General features: G+C 46.7%; 1 long non-coding RNA gene across 1 annotated transcript in view; it reads left to right on the plus strand.

Moving 5' to 3' along the window:
• The first annotated feature begins 14,799 nt into the window (after window positions 1-14,799).
• LOC140425704 (uncharacterized) overlaps window positions 14,800-20,178 on the plus strand; it is a 28,955-nt gene continuing 23,576 nt past the window's right edge. Inside the window, exon 1 of the long non-coding RNA XR_011947933.1 lies at window positions 14,800-14,881. This is a non-coding gene — a long non-coding RNA (uncharacterized lncRNA). The remainder of the gene's footprint in view (window positions 14,882-20,178) is intronic.

Below are 20,178 nucleotides of genomic sequence, written 5' to 3' on the forward strand. Positions count from 1 at the left end.
ACACTCTGTGTACAGAGGTCAAAATGCCACCTTTTGTTCCCTCGTGTGCCCACTGAGACTATCATTAATATCCAACTCAAATCCCAGCTGTAAAACTAATGCAAATTTGCATGCCAATTCGGTGAAATAACCACTGTTAACCTGGGCAGCATTGGATTTTTTTTGTGGTGTTGGTGGGGGGGGGGGGGATAAGGGAGCGGAGTATGGAGGTAGTGCTGGGGCTTAAAATAACTTTCCTCTTTTTCAACCCAGTTTCAGGAGTCTCCACTATTTTTTTTAAACGCAATTCAATGTCAAACCTTTCTGCATCACTTCAGGCAACACTGGAATCACACCCCACTGAACATCATCTCATGTTGTTACAGGGTGATGCGTCCATGTCCTACAGCTGTTATTAACCTGTCTAAATTTAAGGGGAGGCTTTATCAGCGTGTTTTGGCATTTTATTTGTTGTCTACTTGCTGAAGTGAATCTAGGCAATGGGTCTTCTCGTTTGGTACAGGTGCGCAGGGAGGGCTGTTGCAGCAAAACGAGAATGTGCCTGAGGGGGAATCAACTCCTCCCAGCCCCAAGCATACTTTTCAGACCTTTCATGTGGATTGTTGAGCTCCAGTATAACAATCATTTCTAAAATTACCTGGTTAGAAAATGCTTGAGCTGTGAGCCCCCTGTGCCTTCTTGCCTCTCAAACTAGTCTCAGAACTGCCTGCGTCTTTCCCTTCAGCATCATACAACCCCCCCCCCCCCCCCCCCACCCACACCCTCCGCCCAACCACCTCTTTCCCCCCCTTCCCACCCAAATTCCTGGTGTACTGACAATTTCCCTCGGGGTGTCAGGTTTGGACTACAGATTCTCAGCTATTGGAAGCTGACTGCAAGCTCCAGTCTGATTTCACTTCTCAGCGTGGGAACGGTGGTGTTTTACGACCGAAGAAATGGTGCAAAACAGCCACCGATTCTCTGTCTGGTGGGGGGGGGGGCTAGCAGACACGCAGCATAGAGCACCCGGCTCTAGCTGCGGATATGGCCGCAGAATTTCCGGATCCATGGCCACACATGCACACGGCGGGGACCTGCAGCGGCCACGCCGTGCAACATGGCACCAGCCGCGCGCGGCCACGGCCTGCCAAATAGTGACTCCGTTTGGCCAGGCTCTCCATGCCCCACCAGTGACCCCAACCCCCGCCTGCGGATTGGCTCCCCCACCGACTGTGGCGGCGTTGGACTTCGTCCGCAGCCGCCATGCCGAGTTCCGGAAAATAAATACGCGACCGAATTTGATCTTCAATTGAAAACTTTTCTGTGTTCGATTATGTGAGTCTGGCCTCTCTGTGTTTGATTGGTTAAGGCTGGGTGTGGACTCAAAACAAAGTAAACAGACACGTCGGACAGAATTCTCTGGGCGTTGGGATTCTCTGCTGCCAAACACACGACTGGGGGACTGGAGAAACCTGCCCCGAGAAGCTGAGTGCAGGCATTTTAGAATTTCAAAGGTATTTAAAACTGTTGTAAATAAACATATTGCATGGCAACATCGCAGATAGGAGCAGGAGGAGGCCATTCAGCCCTTCGAGCCTGCTCCGCCATTCATTCTGATCATAGCTGATCATCCAACTTAATAGCCTAATGCCGCCTTCCCCCCATATCCCTTGATCCCCTTCGCCCAATGTGCTAGATCTAACTGCTTCTTCAAGACATTCAATGTTTTAGCATAAACTACTTCCTGTGGAAATGAATTCCTCAGGCTCACCACTCTTTGGGTAAAGAAATGTCTCCTCTTCTCTGTCCGAAATGGTTTACCCTGAATCCTCAGACTATGATCCCTGGTTCTGGACACACCCATCACGAGGAACATCCTTCTTGCATCTATCCTGCATAGTTCTGTTAGAATTTTATCGGTTTTTATGACAGTCCCCTCATTCTTCTGAACTCCAGCCAATACAATCCTAACCGACTCAATATCTCCTCATATGACCGTCCCGTCATCCCAGGAATCAATCTGGCAAACCTTTGCTGCACTCCCTCTGCAGCAAGAACATCCTTCCTCAGATAAGGAGACCAAAACTGCACACAGTACTCCAGGTGTGGCCTCACCAAGGCCCTGTATAATTGCAGTAAGACCCCCTTGCTCCTGCACTTGAATCCTCTCCCTATGAAGACAAACATACCATTTGCCTTCTTTACCACCAGCTATACCTGCATGCTTACCTTCAGTGATTGGTGTACGAGGACACCCGTGTCTCATTGCACATTCCCTTCTCCTAACTTATGGCCATTCAGATAATAACCTGCCTTCCTGTTTTTTCTACCAAAGTGGATTACCTCGCATTTATTCAAATTATACTGCATTTGCCATTCACTTGCCCACTCACTCAACGTGTTCAAATCACTCTGAACGATCTCTGCATCCATCTCACAGCTCACCACCTCCCCTCCCCGCCACACTCAACTTTGTGTCATCTGCAAATTTGAAGATATTCCATTTTGTTCCCTCATCTGAATCATTAATATATATTGTGAATAGTTGGGGTCATAGCACCGATCCCTGTGGTACTCCACTGGTCACTCCTGCCAATTAAAAAAAAACTTGTTAATTCCAACTCTTTGTTTCCTGTCTGCCAACCAGTTTTCTATCCATCTCAATACACTACCTCTAATCCCATGCACTTTAATTTTACATGCTAATCTCTATGTGGGACATTGTCAAAAGACTTCTGAAAGTCCAAATAAACCACATCCACTGGCTCCCCCTCATCAATTCTGCTAGTTACATCCTCATTGAAAAGTGCCATCTCTGCATTGCTTTGTGACATATAAAATATGCAACAATGAGGAAGTCCCGTTATGTCTGTGAAGTAGCTGCCTAGCTGAGTCCAGTGACAATCCAGTCTGCAAATTCCCATTAGTGGTGATGCAATGGAAATATCACTGGACTAATAATTCAGAGGCCGAGGCTAAGGCCTTGGGGGGGGGGGGGGCGGGGGGGGACACTTTCAAATCTCACCATGGCAGCTGGTAAAATTTTAATTCAATTAAAATTAATTTTTAAATTAATTTTTTCCCCCTGTGCTTGTCCCCCTCTCGAACAGGTATACCCCTTAGGATACTGTCGGGGGGGATAGCCTATCAGAGGAAAACAGTAGCAGCCAGAGCAGTGGCACCACGGCTGGCTCTGATGTTCAGAAGGGAGGGTCAAAACGCAGAAGAGCAATAGTCATAGGGGACTCTATATTCAGGGGCACAGATAGGCGCTTCTGTGGACGTGAAAGAGACTCCAGGATGGTATGTTGCCTCCCTGGTGCCAGGGTCCAGGATGTCTCTGAACGGGTAGAGGGCATCCTGAAGGGGGAGGGCAAACAGGCAGAGGTCGTTGTACATATTGGTACTAACGACATAGGCAGGAAGGGGCATGAGGTCCTGCAGCAGGAGTTCAGGGAGCTAGGCAGAAAGTTGCTAAAGACATGCTAGAGCGTCAGCGTTAGCATGTTGCTCTGATCTTCTGTATTCAATCTCATAATTATGTGCTGATAAGATGAGCTCAGCAAATGACTCACAGCACTGAGTGCTGAATTTGGTGCGTTTTGAGTGCTATAGTAAGAGTTTGGTGACCGAGGGAGTATAAGGCTTCATTTTTTATCTAAAGTTTAGTCTTTCTTTTATTTAGTTAATTAACTTAAAAGTTGCTGTTTGGTTTAGAAGAAGGTGAATTTTCAATCAGCTTTAAACAGGCTTCTACTTGTAGGCACTTGCAGCTGGAGCTTGTTAATTAGTTAATTGGATTAGGCCAGTTTTCAGAGGCTAGATTCACAGTATAAAAGTGATCCCCTACAGTGCAGACTTTGTTTGCACTGAGTGCTGAATTTGGTGCATTTGAGTGCTATAGTGAGAGTTTGGTGACTGAGGGAGTGCTGAATTTGGTGCATTTGAGTGCTATAGTGAGAATTTGGTGACTGAGGGAGTGCTGAATTTGGTGCATTTGAGTGCTATAGTGAGAGTTTGGTGACCGAGGGAGTTAGGTGAGGAGGGAGTAAGGTGCTCCTTTCATTTTGTTTCCGACATTTCCGCAAAGAGTGAGAAGAAAGCCAGGAGTTTACAGAAAGTGTAGCTGACTGGGAGCAGAGTCGGAGGGCGGAGATCTAGTTAGTCCACAGGGCAGCTATATTCTGTCAGGTAAGAGGGGATGGAGGCTAGGCCAGTTACATGCTCCTCCTGTAGGATGTGGGTGGTGAGGGATACCACTGGTGTCCCTGCTGACTATACCTGTGGGAAGTGTACCCAACTTCAGCTCCTCAAAGACCGTGTTAGGGAACTGGAGCTGAAGCTGGATGAACTTCGGATCATCCGGGAGGCAGAGGGGTTGATTGAGAAGAGTTACAGGGAGGTAACCACACCCAAGGTACAGGACAAGAATAGCTGGGTTACAGTCAGGGGGAAAAAAACAAACAGGCAGACAGTGCATGGATCCCTCGTGGCCGTTCCCCTTCAAAACAAGTATACCGTTTTAGATGCTGTTGGGGGGGATGACCTACCGGGGGAAGGCCCTAGCGGCCAGGTCTCTGGCACTGAGTCTGGCTCTGGGGCTCAGAAGGGAAGGGGGGAGAATAGAAAAGCAATAGTTGTAGGAGATTCAATGGTTCGGGGAATAGATAGGAGATTCTGTGGTCGCGAGCGAGACTCCCGGAAGGTATGTTGCCTCCCGGGTGCCAGGGCCAGGGATGTCTCGGATCGTGTCTTCAGGATCCTTAAGGGGGAGGGGGAGCAGCCAGAAGTCGTGGTGCACATTGGTACCAACGACATAGGTAGGAAAAGGGGTGTGGAGGTAATAAACAAGTTTAGGGAGTTAGGCTGGAAGTTAAAAGCCAGGACATCTCTGGTTTGTTGCCGGTGCAACGTGATAGCGAGGCTAGGAATAGGGAGAGAGTGCAGTTGAACACGTGGCTGCAGGAATGGTGTAGGAGGGAGGGCTTCAGGTATTTGGATAATTGGAGCACATTCTGGGGAAGGTGGGACCTGTACAAGCAGGACGGGTTGCATCTGAACCAGAGGGGCACCAATATCCTGGGAGGGAGGTTTCCTAGTACTCTTCGGGAGGGTTTAAACTAATTTGGCAGGGGAATGGGAACCGGATTTGTAGTCCAGCAACTAAGGTAGCCGATATTCAGGACGCCAAAGCGTGTAATGAGGCAGTGGGGAAGGGAACACTGACAAAGGAGAGTACTTGCAGGCACGGAGATGGGTTGAAGTGTGTATACTTCAATGCAAGAAGCATCAGGAATAAGGTGGGTGAACTTAAGGCATGGATCGGTACTTGGGACTACGATGTGGTGGCCATCACGGAAACTTGGATAGAAGAGGGGCAGAAATGGTTGTTGGAGGTCCCTGGTTATAGATGTTTCAATAAGATTAGGGAGGGTGGTAAAAGAGGTGGGGGGGGTGGTATTATTAATTAGAGATAGTATAACAGCTGCAGAAAGGCAGTTTGAGGAGTATCACCCTATTGAGGTAGTATGGGTTGAAGTCAGAAATAGGAAAGGAGCAGTCACCTTGTTAGGGGTTTTCTATAGGCCCCCCAATAGTAGCGGAGATGTGGAGGAACAGATTGGGAAACAGATTTTGGAAAGGTGCAGAAGTCATAGGGTAGTAGTCATGGGCGACTTTAACTTCCCAAATATTGAGTGGAAACTCTTTAGATCAAATAGTTTGGATGGGGTGGTGTTTGTGCAGTGTGTCCAGGAAGCTTTTCTAACACAGTATGTAGATTGTCCGACCAGAGGAGGGGCAATATTGGATTTAGTACTGGGTAATGAACCAGGGCAAGTGATAGATTTGTTAGTGGGGGAGCATTTTGGAGATAGTGACCACAATTCTGTGACTTTCACTTTAGTAATGGAGAGGGATAGGTACGTGCAACAGGGCAAGATTTACAATTGGGGGAAGGGTAAATACGATGTTGTCAGACAAGAATTGAAGTGCATAAGTTGGGAACATAGGCTGGCAGGGAAGGACACAAGTGAAATGTGGAACTTGTTCAAGGAACAGGTGCTACGTGTCCTTGATATGTATGTCCCTGTCAGGCAGGGAAGAGATGGTCGAGTGAGGGAACCATGGTTGACAAGAGAGGTTGAATGTCTTGTTAAGAGGAAAAAGGAGACTTATGTAAGGCTGAGGAAACAAGGTTCAGACAGGGCATTGGAGGGATACAAGATAGCCAGGAGGGAACTGAAGAAAGGGATTAGGAGAGCTAAGAGAGGGCATGAGCAATCTTTGGCGGGTAGGATCAAGGAAAACCCCAAGGCCTTTTACACATATGTGAGAAATATGAGAATGACTAGAGCGAGGGTAGGTCCGATCAAGGACAGTAGCGGGAGATTGTGTATTGAGTCTGAAGAGATAGGAGAGGTCTTGAACGAGTACTTTTCTTCTGTATTTACAAATGAGAGGGGCGATATTGTTGGAGAGGACAGTGTGAAACAGACTGGTAAGCTCGAGGAAATACTTGTTAGGAAGGAAGATGTGTTGGGCATTTTGAAAAACTTGAGGATAGACAAGTCCCCCGGGCCTGACGGGATATATCCAAGGATTCTATGGGAAGCAAGAGATGAAATTGCAGAGCCGTTGGCAATGATCTTTTCTTCCTCACTGTCAACAGGGGTGGTACCAGGGGATTGGAGAGTGGCGAATGTCGTGCCCCTGTTCAAAAAAGGGACAAGGGATAACCCTGGGAATTACAGGCCAGTTAGTCTTACTTCGGTGGTAGGCAAAGTAATGGAAAGCGTACTGAAGGATAGGATTTCTGAGCATCTGGAAAGACACTGCTTGATTAGGGATAGTCAGCACGGATTTGTGAGGGGTAGGTCTTGCCTTACAAGTCTTATTGAATTCTTTGAGGAGGTGACCAAGCATGTGGATGAAGGTAAAGCAGTGGATGTAGTGTACATGGATTTTAGTAAGGCATTTGATAAGGTTCCCCATGGTAGGCTTATGCAGAAAGTAAGGAGGCATGGGATAGTGGGAAATTTGGCCAGTTGGATAACGAACTGGCTAACCGATAGAAGTCAGAGAGTGGTGGTGGATGGCAAATATTCATCCTGGATCCCAGTTACCAGTGGCATACCGCAGGGATCAGTTCTGGGTCCTCTGCTGTTTGTGATTTTCATTAATGACTTGGATGAGGGAGTTGAAGGGTGGGTCAGTAAATTTGCTGACGATACGAAGATTGGTGGAGTTGTGGATAGTGAGGAGGGCTGTTGTCGGCTGCAAAGAGACATAGATAGGATGCAGAGCTGGGCTGAGAAGTGGCAGATGGAGTTTAACCCTGAAAAGTGTGAGGTTGTCCATTTTGGAAGGACAAATATGAATGCGAAATACAGGGTTAACGGTAGAGTTCTTGGCAATGTGGAGGAGCAGAGAGATCTTGGGGTCTATGTTCATACATCTTTGAAAGTTGCCACTCAAGTGGATAGAGCTGTGAAGAAGGCCTATGGTGTACTCGCGTTCATTAACAGAGGGATTGAATTTAAGAGCCGTGAGGTGATGATGCAGCTGTACAAAACTTTGGTAAGGCCACATTTGGAGTACTGTGTACAGTTCTGGTCGCCTCATTTTAGGAAGGATGTGGAAGCTTTGGAAAAGGTGCAAAGAAGATTTACCAGGATGTTGCCTGGAATGGAGAGTAGGTCTTACGAGGAAAGGTTGAGGGTGCTAGGCCTTTTCTCATTAGAACGGAGAAGGATGAGGGGCGACTTGATAGAGGTTTATAAGATGATCAGGGGAATAGATAGAGTAGACAGAGACTTTTTCCCCGGGTGGAACAAACCATTACAAGGGGACATAAATTTAAGGTGAAAGGTGGAAGATATAGGAGGGATATCAGAGGTAGGTTCTTTACCCAAAGAGTAGTGGGGGCATGGAATGCACTGCCTGTGGAAGTAGTTGAGTCGGAAACATTAGGGACCTTCAAGCAGCTATTGGATAGGTACATGGATTACGGTAAAATGATATAGTGTAGATTTATTTGTTCTTAAGTGCAGCACGGTAGCATTGTGGATAGCACAATTGCTTCACAGCTCCAGGGTCCCAGGTTCGATTCCGGCTTGGGTCACTGTCTGTGCGGAGTCTGCACGTCCTCCCCGTGTCTGCGTGGGTTTCCTCCGGGTGCTCCGGTTTCCTCCCACAGTCCAAAGATGTGCAGGTTAGGTGAATTGGCCAATGATAAATTGCCCTTAATGTCCAAAATTGCCCTTGGTGTTGGTGGAGGTGTTGAGTTTGGGTAGGGTGCTCTTTCCAGGAGCCGGTGCAGACTCAAAGGGCCGAATGGCCTCCTTCTGCACTGTAAATTCTATGATAATCTATGATTAATCTAGGACAAAGGTTCGGCACAACATCGTGGGCCGAAGGGCCTGTTCTGTGCTGTATTTTCTATGTTCTATGTTCTATGTTGGAGCTGGTATTCCTTTGTATGGACCAAAGATCGATGTTAATGCCCTGTGGTGGGTCCATAGAATTCCTACAGTGCAGAAGAAGGACATTTGGCCCATCAATTCTGCTCCTACCTGTGAAAAAGCACTCTACCTAGGCCCACTCTCCCTCCCAATCACCCCAACCCTACCAGACCTGCACATCTTTGGACACTAAGGGACAATTTAGCATGGCCAATCCACCTCACCTGCACATCTTTGGATAATGGGAGAAAACCAGAGTATCCGGATGAAACCCACGCAGTCATGGGGAGAAAGTGCAAAAGCCACAGAGATAGCCATCTAAGGTGGGAATCGAACCCGAGTACCTGGCGCTGTGAGGCAGCAGTGCTAACCATTGTGTCCCCGATGCTACCTGTTAACAGGGTAAAATGTCTTCCATGCACATGAAGTGATGAAAATGTTTGATTCCGAAAACTATGCTCAAGGTTTCCTTTTGCAGTTGAACATAATTCAGCGCTTGTCAATGTTTTTGAAGCGAAAGCTATTGATCTTTCATCTTCATTTGGTATTATGTGAGAGACAACTGCACCCACCCCATAGGGCGATGGGTCACATGCGAGTTGAATTTTTAATTGAGGGTCAAAATGAACTCAGACTTCCAATTTCTTCATCACATTTTTGTCTTCATTATCTGCACTTCACAATCTTTTGTCCAAGTCCATTGATTCACAGATAATAATGTATGAAGTGGTTTTAATATAGTAGTGAGATTTGGAATAAATTTTCCAGAATAATCAATGAGTCCCAAAAAAGAGCTTAGTTGCGATACATTCTGCGGTCTAGGTGCATCTGAAATCATAGTCATTTTCTGAAGTTCATAGAGATCTTACGGTGCAGAAGGAGTTTGCATCAACCCTCTGAAAGAGCACCTTATCCATGTCCACCACCCTGCCCTACCCCCACGACATCGTAACCTAACCTACGCACTAAGGGACAATTTATAATGGCCAGCTAACCTGCACATCTTTGGACTGTGGGAGGGAACAGAAGCACTCAGAGGGAGAACGTACAAACTCCACACAGGCTGTCACCCAAGGCCGGAATCAAAGCCAAGTTCCTGGTACTGTGAATCAGCAGTGATAACCACTGTGCCACCGTATCGCTCTTGTGGAACCATCCTTATCAATTATGTGGCCTATATAGCTTATTGATGATTGGAAAATTTTGAATTTCTCTCTCTTGACTTGAATATTGCGGCCTGGATTCTCCGCCCCGCCACACCACATTTCTGTGCTCCGTTACGCCAGCTAGTCAATGGGGCTTCCCATTGTGGGGCAGCCCCATACCTTCGGTAAACCCCTGGGCTGCCGGCAAAACGGAGCATCCCGCCGGCGGAGAGTCCCACCCAGTGTCTTTCAAGACTCTCGAATGTGTCTTCAAAATTCTTTAGGTGCTCCTGTTCTGTAATTAAGATGTCATCGAAACAACATTGAACATCATCGAGGCCACTAAGGATTTGGCTTATGGACTTTTGGAATAGGGCCAATTCTGATGTTATTCTGAATGGTAAGCGCTTGTACCTGAACAGTCCTTTGTGTGTTACAATTGTTGGAAGAGGCTGCGACTCAGTTGCTACCTTCATCTGGAGGAAACATCTACCTTACTGAACTTTTATCCACCCGACAATCCAGAAAATAGGTCCTCTGTTAATGGTAAGTGGTACTGTTTGGCACACAATACTGGGTGAATCATCATTTTCAAGTCACCACAGATTCTTACTGAGCCAACCAGCTTGATAACTGCAACAATTGGGGTTGCCCAATCGCTCGTCGTCAGAGACTCAATAACTCCATCTTTGATCTACTTTCCAAGTCCCATTTCAACTTTTGGTTTGTTCGCATATGGCCCAGTTAAGCATTTTGGAATACTACCAGCATTTATCTTAAGTCGTGCCTCAACTCCAGCCATTTCTCCTAAAATACTTCCAAATACCTTCTTAGAATTTTCTAAGGGTTTCTGTAATGTGTTCTTTCCATCAACCAATTGTTTAACAGCTTGACAATTTAGCTTGATTTTGTTCAACTATGCTCTTCCAAAAACTGCAGTAAAATGTCCTTTTTTAATAGCAATTAACTACTTTTAATAGCAATTTTTCAGATTGATCGTTTGCATCAACTTGCACCATGATAAAATCTTTCACTGTAAAACCCTTACACTCTTCCGTGTAAGTTCAAGATTATATAAGGCAGCTTGAATGGTATGTTCTTTAGTTTTTGTTGATGTAAATTCTCAGAGATCAGAGACACAGCAGCTCCTGTATCTACTTCCATTTCAATTTCATTTCCATTCATTTTTGGATTGATTCAAAAATGCAGCACGGTAGCATTGTGGATAGCACAATTGCTTCACAGCTCCAGGGTCCCAGGTTCGATTCCGGCTTGGGTCACTGTCTGTGCGGAGTCTGCACGTCCTCCCCGTGTGTGCGGGTGCGTGGATTTCCTCCGGGTGCTCCGGTTTCCTCCCACAGTCCAAAGATGTGCAGGTTATGTGGATTGGCCATGATAAATTGCCCTTAGTGTCCAAAATTGCCCTTAGTGTTGGGTGGGGGTACTGGGTTATGGGGATAGGGTGGAGGTGTTGACCTTGGGTAGGGTGCTCTTTCCAAGAGCCGGTGCAGACTCGATGGGCCGAATGGCCTCCTTCTGCACTGTAAATTCTATGAAATTCTATGATTCAAAATCTCCGTGTATCTCGTTGCATCGATAGTGCACCGGGTTTGAGTTTGTGTTTTCCTGGGAATTTGCATTGTCTTTGATCATTCCATAGACTTTGTGTGGATTTGGGTGTGTTTTCTTTGAAACATTTCGAGTACCCAATTCTTTTTTTTCAAATTAAGGGACAACTTATCGCAGCCAATCCACCTAGCGTGCATCTTTTGGATTGTGGGGGTGAGCCCCACACAGACACGGGGTGAATGTGCAAACTCCACACGGATAGTGACCTGGGGCCGGGATCAAACCCGAGTCCTCAGTGCCATAAGGCAGCAGTGCTAATCACTGCTCCACTGTGCTGCTCCTGGATGTGGGTGCGTTCTTGCGTTTACCCATCTTAAAGGTGTGAGAATTCTGTCTGGCCCAGCATGCCTTTGTTATTGGACTTGTCAAGCCACATTTATGACATTTGTTTTCTCGACGCCAACATTCCTGTGGAGAATGTCCTACCTGTGCACACATATAGCATGCTTGTGCGTTGAGAGATCTGGGGCTGGATTCTCCGCCGGTGTGATGCTCCGTTTTGCCGGCAGCCCGGGGTTTCCTGATGGTGTGGGGCAGCCCCACAAGGGAAGCCTCATTGATCGGCCGGCGTAATGGAACATTCCGCCGGCGGGGTGAAACAGAAATGTGGCACGGCAGGGCGGAGAATCCAGCCCCTTCTTTTTTCAGTATTCAACTTATTTATTTTGGCACCAGCTCTGATTTGGAAACTTCCAACACCATAGACATTCTTATTTGAGCAGCAAGTTTTAGTATTAGAGAACGTTCTGGTAGCAATCATCCCTGATTTGCCTCATTTCTCAATACGCACACAAATCTGTCTCTCAGCGTGTCCTCAAGGGAATTCACAATTCTTTGCTAGTTTCCATAGTATTGCTCAAATTGTAGAATATTTTCACTTTCTCCTTGACTATTTTGATGAAATCTGAATCTCTGCAATGATCAAGTGATTTGGGGAAAAGTGTTCATCGAGGGGTTTCATCGATTCTCCTAAGTTTTTGTAGCAGGCTTTGCAGGATGGACAAGACTTTGTAATAAGGTGAAGATTTTCCATCCTATTGCACTCAAGAAAGTTGCTATGTTAATTTCATCTGGTACCTTGCTTGCAACATAGTAATATTGAAATCTCTCTTCAAAGGAGCTCTGAGCTTCCACATTTTCATCGAATTGTTCCATCGTGCGACCTTTTCCTGCCATCACAGCTATTGGTTTTTACATTGTAGTACACTTTCTTTAACTTTTCATCCCCTCTAATATATTTTCTGCATTGGACTGTGGCTTTAAAAAAGAATGTTTTTTGCAAATACCAATCTGCTTTAAAACCAGATGATTGCAGCTTTAATTCTGCTTAATCTTGGTTATTATCACATTATCATTATTTATTTTCCAATATGAGCAGTTGTTTTTCCAGAGGTTGGTCTCTCTCTCTCTCTCTGAGATTGCAGCCTGGCTCGTGTTAAAGTGGAAAAAACTTCCAGCTTCAGCAGTGAACTCCTTTTTTACACACCCTACCCCATTATTTATTTCTTTGCTCATTTTCCTGGAGGTTTTGAGCCCACTGATTGTTTGAATCGCTCAGTAATACCGTTGACGCGCTGGCTGAGAATATCCCGCCTCCGACTTGTGGTCCTGGTCAAGTAAAAAGAATTATTTAAGGAATGGCCCAGAGTGCTTCCTATCAACTTCAAAATTAATGTACACCCTTAGCAAAGGCTAAAAACCCATTTCCGATGGCTAGATTGAGAACACTTCAATCGATGGTGTAATGGTCTCCTGAAAATCGATCCTTGACAAGAGGTCCGAATTGTCTCTTTTGACTATTTTTACTGGGAAACCGTCCTCGTCGCCAGATCTGTCTTTACTGTTATATTTTAAGAGGTTCTGCTCTTTTTTGCAATAGAAACAAAGGATGGAAAGGTTGCCACGACGTAGGTTACATCACCAGCTGGTCAGAGGGGTGTTGCTTGCTCACAATTGAAGGTGAAAGAGAGGAAAAATTTCCCAAGTGCCCCTGATGATGTCATCACATAATCATGTGACACACTACTCATAGATGCATTGGTTTATATTACACAACAGACTCCATGTTGTAGGTGCATTCGGGACACATATAAAGTATCCAACATTGCCATGATCACACTAATCGGACATCAATCCCAACATCCAGCCCATCAATCGGACATGGCAAGTTCCACATCCAAACAATCACCTTAACTGTTTGAATCCTTGTTCATAACACTCTATTTACCAACTTGGCCAAGCAGGACCAGCTTTTTTTAAAATCCAGAGTAGCAGTGTTGAGGGAAATAAGGTTTCCCTAAATCGCCTTTAACCCTTCAATTGTCTCGGCATTCTCCAGTGTGTCCCTGCGGCAGCATTGAAAACAGGGGTGTCTGAGAATCTGGGGTTGGGGGTCAGTCAATAGTAACTAGATCGAGCCTCTGCAGCAGTATTCCACAGTCTGTGCAACATCCACAGTGCTCAGGGTGGATTACAGAGCAGCTGATTGCCCTGACTGTTCCTCTCTCTGTCTAAATCTGGCAGCAGGAATGTCACTGTACAGTTTAAATATAAATGGGAATCAATTGGGGTGGAATCTTATCCGAACAGACCCATGCACAGCAGTTGGTGGGTCAGGAACTCTTTTGAGTTAACCATAGCCCCTCATTTAGCATTCGCTGGTCGATCAGAGACGGTGGACGGGCTGGCGCAATGAGAAAAGATTTCTAAAGAGGTTCAGGCTTTCATCTAACCTAATAATCTAATAATAATAATCATGTGACACACATGACATTGCTGACATCTGCAGCATCTGGCTAGCATTCGGCCCAGGCAGGGGTTTCCATGTCTGAACTGTACATTCAGCAGCCACCGGAATGGAGAGGGGAACTGGGAAGGTCCCCCCCCCCCCCCCCACCCCTACCCCTCCCCACTCCCCCACCCACGAGTCTCAGACCCCGCTGTGGTATCTGAGAGACTCAGCATTCAAACTTGACCTCATCGCTGTTCTATCACAGCCGCGCCTCACAATCACCCTTGATCCATTAATGCAGCCCTTCGCTTCTCTCCACTCAATAGAATTCCCACAATCCCAACTCTCTGCTTTCTTCCTTATGGATCGAGAGAGCATAGAACTTCAGGGAGAGGAAGAACAGCAAGTGTCCCGAGAGGCTGCAGACGTCAACAACGACCTGCCATGGAAGCCCGAGCCTCAGTGAGCTTCATTGGATTTGGTGCTCACACATGCCCGAAATGCTGAACATCTGCTTTTGGACCCTCTTATTGGGTCCTGCCACCTCCCAGCTGGATCTTGGTACCCAGACTCTCTGCCTTGTGGAGCGCTGAGGTGAAGGCAGCTCCTGTTGGTTTTGCTTCAGCTGCTGTTGGTGCTGTAGCTGCAGGTGTTGCTGCTCCTCCTGCTCCTCATCTGAGATTCAAAGTGAAGCTGAATAATCTGTTATAAAAGCAAAACACTGCCGATACTGGAGCAGGGTCATATGGGCGTGAAACGGTAACTCTGTTCTCTCTCCCACAGATACTGTCAGGCCTGCTGCCTTTATCCAGCATTTTCTGTTTCTATTTCAGAATAATCTGTTCCTGTGGTATGGGGAAGGCTGACAGAGGGAAGCGCAGATCAAGCTGAATGATCCCCTGGACAGACGAGATGAATTGACTTCAGAGAAAATGGTAATTATGTTGATATGCATCACTATAAATACACAAGGGGTTAATAAAAATGGCTTATTGTCACAAGTAGGCTTCAATGAAGTTACTGTGAAAAACCCCTAGTCGCCACATTCCAGCGTTTGTTCGGGGAGGCTGTTACGGGAATTGAACCATGCTGCTGGCCTGCCTTGGTCTGGTTTCAAAGCCAGCGATTTAGCCCTGTGCTAAACAGCCCCTATGTAAATACACTAAGACTAAGTAAACACTAGAGGGAGCACCAGAGACATCATGACATGCAGACATACAGCTAATCAACACATAGAATTGGTTACGACCAATGGGCAGTCAAGATACCCAGAGGTGACACTACCACAAGGGGGCAACCCATATAAAAGGACAGGGCACACATGCTCTTTCTCCTTCCACAGGCGACACTCAGAGAGAAGGACAGGGGCAGATCAGAAGCATCACACCCACCGCACAGCTTAGAGCAGACTGGTTAGTTAGATTGAGTTACTATAGCAAGATCAGCAGCAGAGTAGAACTCAAGTAGGAGAATTATTAACTGTTCAATAAATGTGTTAAACCTATCTCCAAGTCTGAACCTTCCTTTGTCAGAGCATACATCAAGGAAGCAGATTATGCTACATGAAGAAGCATAACACAACAGAAATCACCTGTAGTGAAAGCTCAATTTCAGAAGAAATGCTCTGAACATCAGTCTCTCACCTGGACAAGGCGAAGCTCTGAGTTTGGCAAAAGCTTGGGGCTTTATTTACAGTACAAAGCCTTGCTGGGCTACAATGCAATAACAGGTTTTATTGTGATCATATCCCAAAGAACAGTGAGCACAGGCAATGTACAACAATAGCTTCTTTGCTTCCTTCCGATGATGTTAGGCAGTTTTATACATTTTGACTAACCATAAGACCATAAGACATAGGAGTGGAAGTAAGGCCATTCGGTCCATCGAGTCCACTCCACCATTCAATCATGGCTGATTTCAACTCCATTTACCCGCTCTCTCTCCATAGCCCTTAATTCCTCGAGAAATCAAGAATTTATCAACTTCTGTCTTAAAGACACTCAACGTCCCGGCCTCCACCGCCCTCTGTGGCAATGAATTCCACAAACCCACCACTCTCTGGCTGGAGAAATTTTCCTCATCTCTGTTCTAAAGTGACTCCCTTTTATTCTAAGGCTGTGCCCCCGGGTCCTAGTCTCCCCTGCTAATGGAAACAACTTCCCTACATCCACCCTATCTAAGCCATTCATTATCTTGTAAGTTTCTATTAGATCTCCCCTCAACCTCCTAAACTCCAATGAATATAATCCCAGGATCCTCAGGAGTGGGTCACTCAACATTGTGGTGTTCTTTGTGATTCTGTCATCAGGATGGATGTCATAGTGTTCACAAAGACTACAGAAGCTAAGTTCATTAACAAAGCTAACTTTTACTTTCCCTGCTTAAATTAAGCTCGACCACTTACTCCTATAGTAAACAATACTTATAGTAATCTACACTCTACTAACACTAGTCTCTGCACTCTAACTATACTCTAACTATACTCTATCCTCTCTAGATCTCTCCTATGCACTCTACTCCAGCCTTCCTTCTCCCAGAAGCCTGAGTCAGTGTTTTATATAGTGCTGCATCTAGCACCATCTATTGGTTAATTGTAACATGATATTAACTCTTTGTATACTGAACATTTCTATAATGTCACAAACGTCTGCATCGACTCTCACAAACCTCTACAGAATTGCGATAGAGAGCATCCTATCCAGCTGCATCGCAGCCTGGTATGGCAACTGCTCGGTCCAAGATCGCAAGAAACTGCAGAGTGTGGTGAACTCAGCCCAATGTATCACACAAGCTTGCCACCCTCCCATTGATTCTGTCTACACCTCCCGCTGCCTCAGGAAGGCAGACAACATTATCAGAGACCCCTCCCACCCAGGCATTGTCTTCTTCCAGACCCTTCCATCAGGCAGAAGGTACAGAAGTCTGAAAACCCGCACATCCAGACATCGGAACAGCTTCTTCCCCACAGCTACAAGACTCCTCAACGACTCTCCCTCGTACTGATCTGTTCCCTGCAAGAACACTATTCACGACGCCCTATGCTGCTCTTGCTCATGTATTTGCTTTGTTTGGCCCCTCATTCCGCACTGTAACCAATCACTATTTGTCGATGTACCATTTGTCAATGTTCTCTGTTGATTATTCTCTTTGTCTACTATGTACGCACTGTGTTCTTTCCCTCGGCCACAGAAAACTACTTTTCACTGTACTTCGGTACATGTGACAATAAATCAAATCAAATCAATCAGATTTCACATGCCTGATCACATGCCCCATCTTCAACTCCTAAAGCTTGATTAACATCAGCACAGGGGTTGTCCATTCATCCCTCTGTGCCTTGTTCAATTGGATCATGCCTGCTTTGTATCTTAAGTCAATCAAAATCTTGTTTTAATATCCCACAAAAAGATGCCGAACATAAATTTTTCACTTTGAGTTTTAAAGCTTTCAGTTAGCCGAGCCAAAAGACAGCTTGTTGTTGGCGAGAGTTCCTGAATCCCATTAGGGTTGAGAGACAAAAGCTCCCTTGCATCACACCTCACCAATCTAACTCTAATTTTAAGAATATGCCCATTGTTTCAGACTCCCTGGCCAGAGGACATATTTAATCAAATCTATCATATTACCATGTCATGATTAAATCTTACCCACCTCAGCTAGATAATCCCTTAATCTTCCAGACTCGGGGAATACAGATTTCATTTACGCAGCATGTTTTCATAATTTTACCCGTTAATCCCTAATATCATCCTGGTGATTTTGGCTATATCTCCTTCAGGAACAGTATATCCTTCCTGAGAAGTGATGCATAGACCTGAACTCAATACTACAGATGCAAACTGAACCAGAACACTTTACAACAGCGGCAAAGCTTCCAACCATTATTCTCCAGCCGCTGAGAAATGAAAATTAATATTTCATTTGTTTTTTATTTTATTTTTTACTTGTCTGTCCATTTCCAGATTCTCACCATTTGGAAGGTATTCTCATGATGCTTTCTTAGGTCCGAAATGGATTTCACACTTGTTCCATCAATCTTCATTTCCAACTTTCCATTCCCTCATACACTGCTTACACCTCAGTGCGATCAGCAAAACCTGGAGATGCAGCTCTCTATTCTTCATCTCAGTCATTTAAAAACTTTTTCCCAGGGGTCAATTACTAGGGGGCATAGGTTTAAGGTGCGAGGGGCAAGGTTTAGAGGAGATGTACGAGGCAAGTTTTTTACACAGAGGGTAGTGGGTGCCTGGAACGCGCTGCCGGAGGAGGTGGTGGAAGCAGGGACGATAGTGACGTTTAAGGAGCATCTTGATAAATACATGAATAGGATGGGAATAGAGGGATACGGACCCAGGAAGTGTAGACGATTTTAGTTTAGACAGGAAGCATGGTCGGCGCAGGCTTGGTGGGCCGAAGGGCCTGTTCCTGTGCTGTACTTTTCTTTGTTCTTTGTGATGTAAAGCTGAGGCCCCAGTGCCGGTCCCTGGGAACACCACTTTTCTCAACTCTTAATCAGTAAAAATTCTCCTTATCCCAAAACCTGGGTGGGATTTTCCGTCCTGTCCTTAATATTCGAGATAGTTTGGTGAGGTGTGATTCTCGCGCCCTCGCCGGCAGCTGATTCTTCACTCCCGCAGCCGACCAATGCGTTTTCCCATTGTGGGCCACCCCATGCCATTGGGAAATGCATGGGCATGTGTGAGCTGCCAGCAGGGCAGAGGATCCCTGCATAGTCCCAGATGATCCTTTGAGGGGGAGAGCTGACTGGTGGTGATTTAACATGAGGATCACCACACCTCAGTCAAGGGGCTAAGGTTGAGAAGGTTGAGGTCAAGAATAACCTCTGCCAGATACGGGAGTTGAACCCACACTGCTAGCCTCGCTTTGTGTCACAAACCAGCACTCCATCTAATTGAGCTAAACCAGCCCCTATACTCATTCTGTACTCATTCCCACGTACCATGTTGAGCAATCTTCCCAAATTTCTTATACCAGATGTGACTGGCTCTTCGAAAAGCTGTTCAGTTTACTGACCTATAAACAATGCTGTGGAATACTGAACAATGATGTTAACTACAGGACAGGGGATGAGCACCAAGTTCACAGAAAGGCAGTCTTTCTGAGGGCTGGTTTAGCTCAGTGGGCTCGACAGCTGGTTTGTGATGCAGAACAAGGCCAGTAGCACGAATTCAATTCCCGTACCAGCTTACCTGAAAAGGCACCGCAATGTGGCGACTAGGGCTCTTCACAGTAACTTTAAAAAGATTATTATTATTATTAGATGGTGAGATAGGAACACCAAGGAAAGACCTGAGAAACCATTAGAAATCAGCAGCGATATTCTCCGACCCCCCCGCCGTGTCCCGAAGTCTCCGCCACCAGAGATTCGGCGGGGGTGGGAATCGCGCCGCTTCGGTCGGCGGGGGCGGGAATCGCGCCGCGCTGGTCGGCAGGCCCACCCCCGCCGATTCTCTGACCCGCGGTGGGCCGAAGTCCTGCTGCCGGAATGCCTGTCCCACCGGCGTGAATCAAACCACCTTTTGAACGGCGGGACAAGGCGGCATGGGCGTGCTCCGGGGTCCTGGGGGGGGGGTGCAGGGCGATCTGGCTCCGCGGGGTGCCCCCACGGTGGTCTGGCTCGCGATCAGGGCCCACCGATCCGCGGGCGGGCCTGTGCCGTGGGGGCACTCTTTTTCTTCCGCCTTCGCCATGGTCTTCACTATGGCGGATGTGGAAGAGACCCCCTCCCCTGCACATGCGCCGGGATGGCGTCAGCAGCCGCTGACCCTCCCGTGCATGCGCGGACCTGCGTTGCCCGGCGAAGACCTTTCGGCCCCGACTGGCGTGGCGCCAAAGGACTTTCCCGCCAGCCGGTGGAGCGTATACCGCTCCGGCACGGGCCTAGCCCCTCAAGGTGAGGGTTTGGCCCCTAAAGGTGCGGAGACTTCCGCACCTTTGGGGCGGGCCGACGCCGGAGTGGTTCATGCCACTCCATCACGCCAGGACCCCCGCCCCGCCGGGTAGGGGAGAATCCCGCCCCAGGTTCCAGGCACCTGGCTACCCATGAACAATTGCATGGAAGGTTTATACCTGTGACTCCAAATATAACTACTCGAGCTGGCTCTGCAGCAGTATTACTGAATTTCCTTCAGAAAATGTGTCCAGTCAAACCTTTCTCGGTCAACTGAATGTGCAGCCTCCTGCCTCAACTTTACCCAGTTTACAGTCTGAT

The sequence above is a fragment of the Scyliorhinus torazame genome, chromosome 6, assembly GCF_047496885.1.
Source record: "Scyliorhinus torazame isolate Kashiwa2021f chromosome 6, sScyTor2.1, whole genome shotgun sequence".
Classification (NCBI taxonomy): domain Eukaryota; kingdom Metazoa; phylum Chordata; class Chondrichthyes; order Carcharhiniformes; family Scyliorhinidae; genus Scyliorhinus; species Scyliorhinus torazame.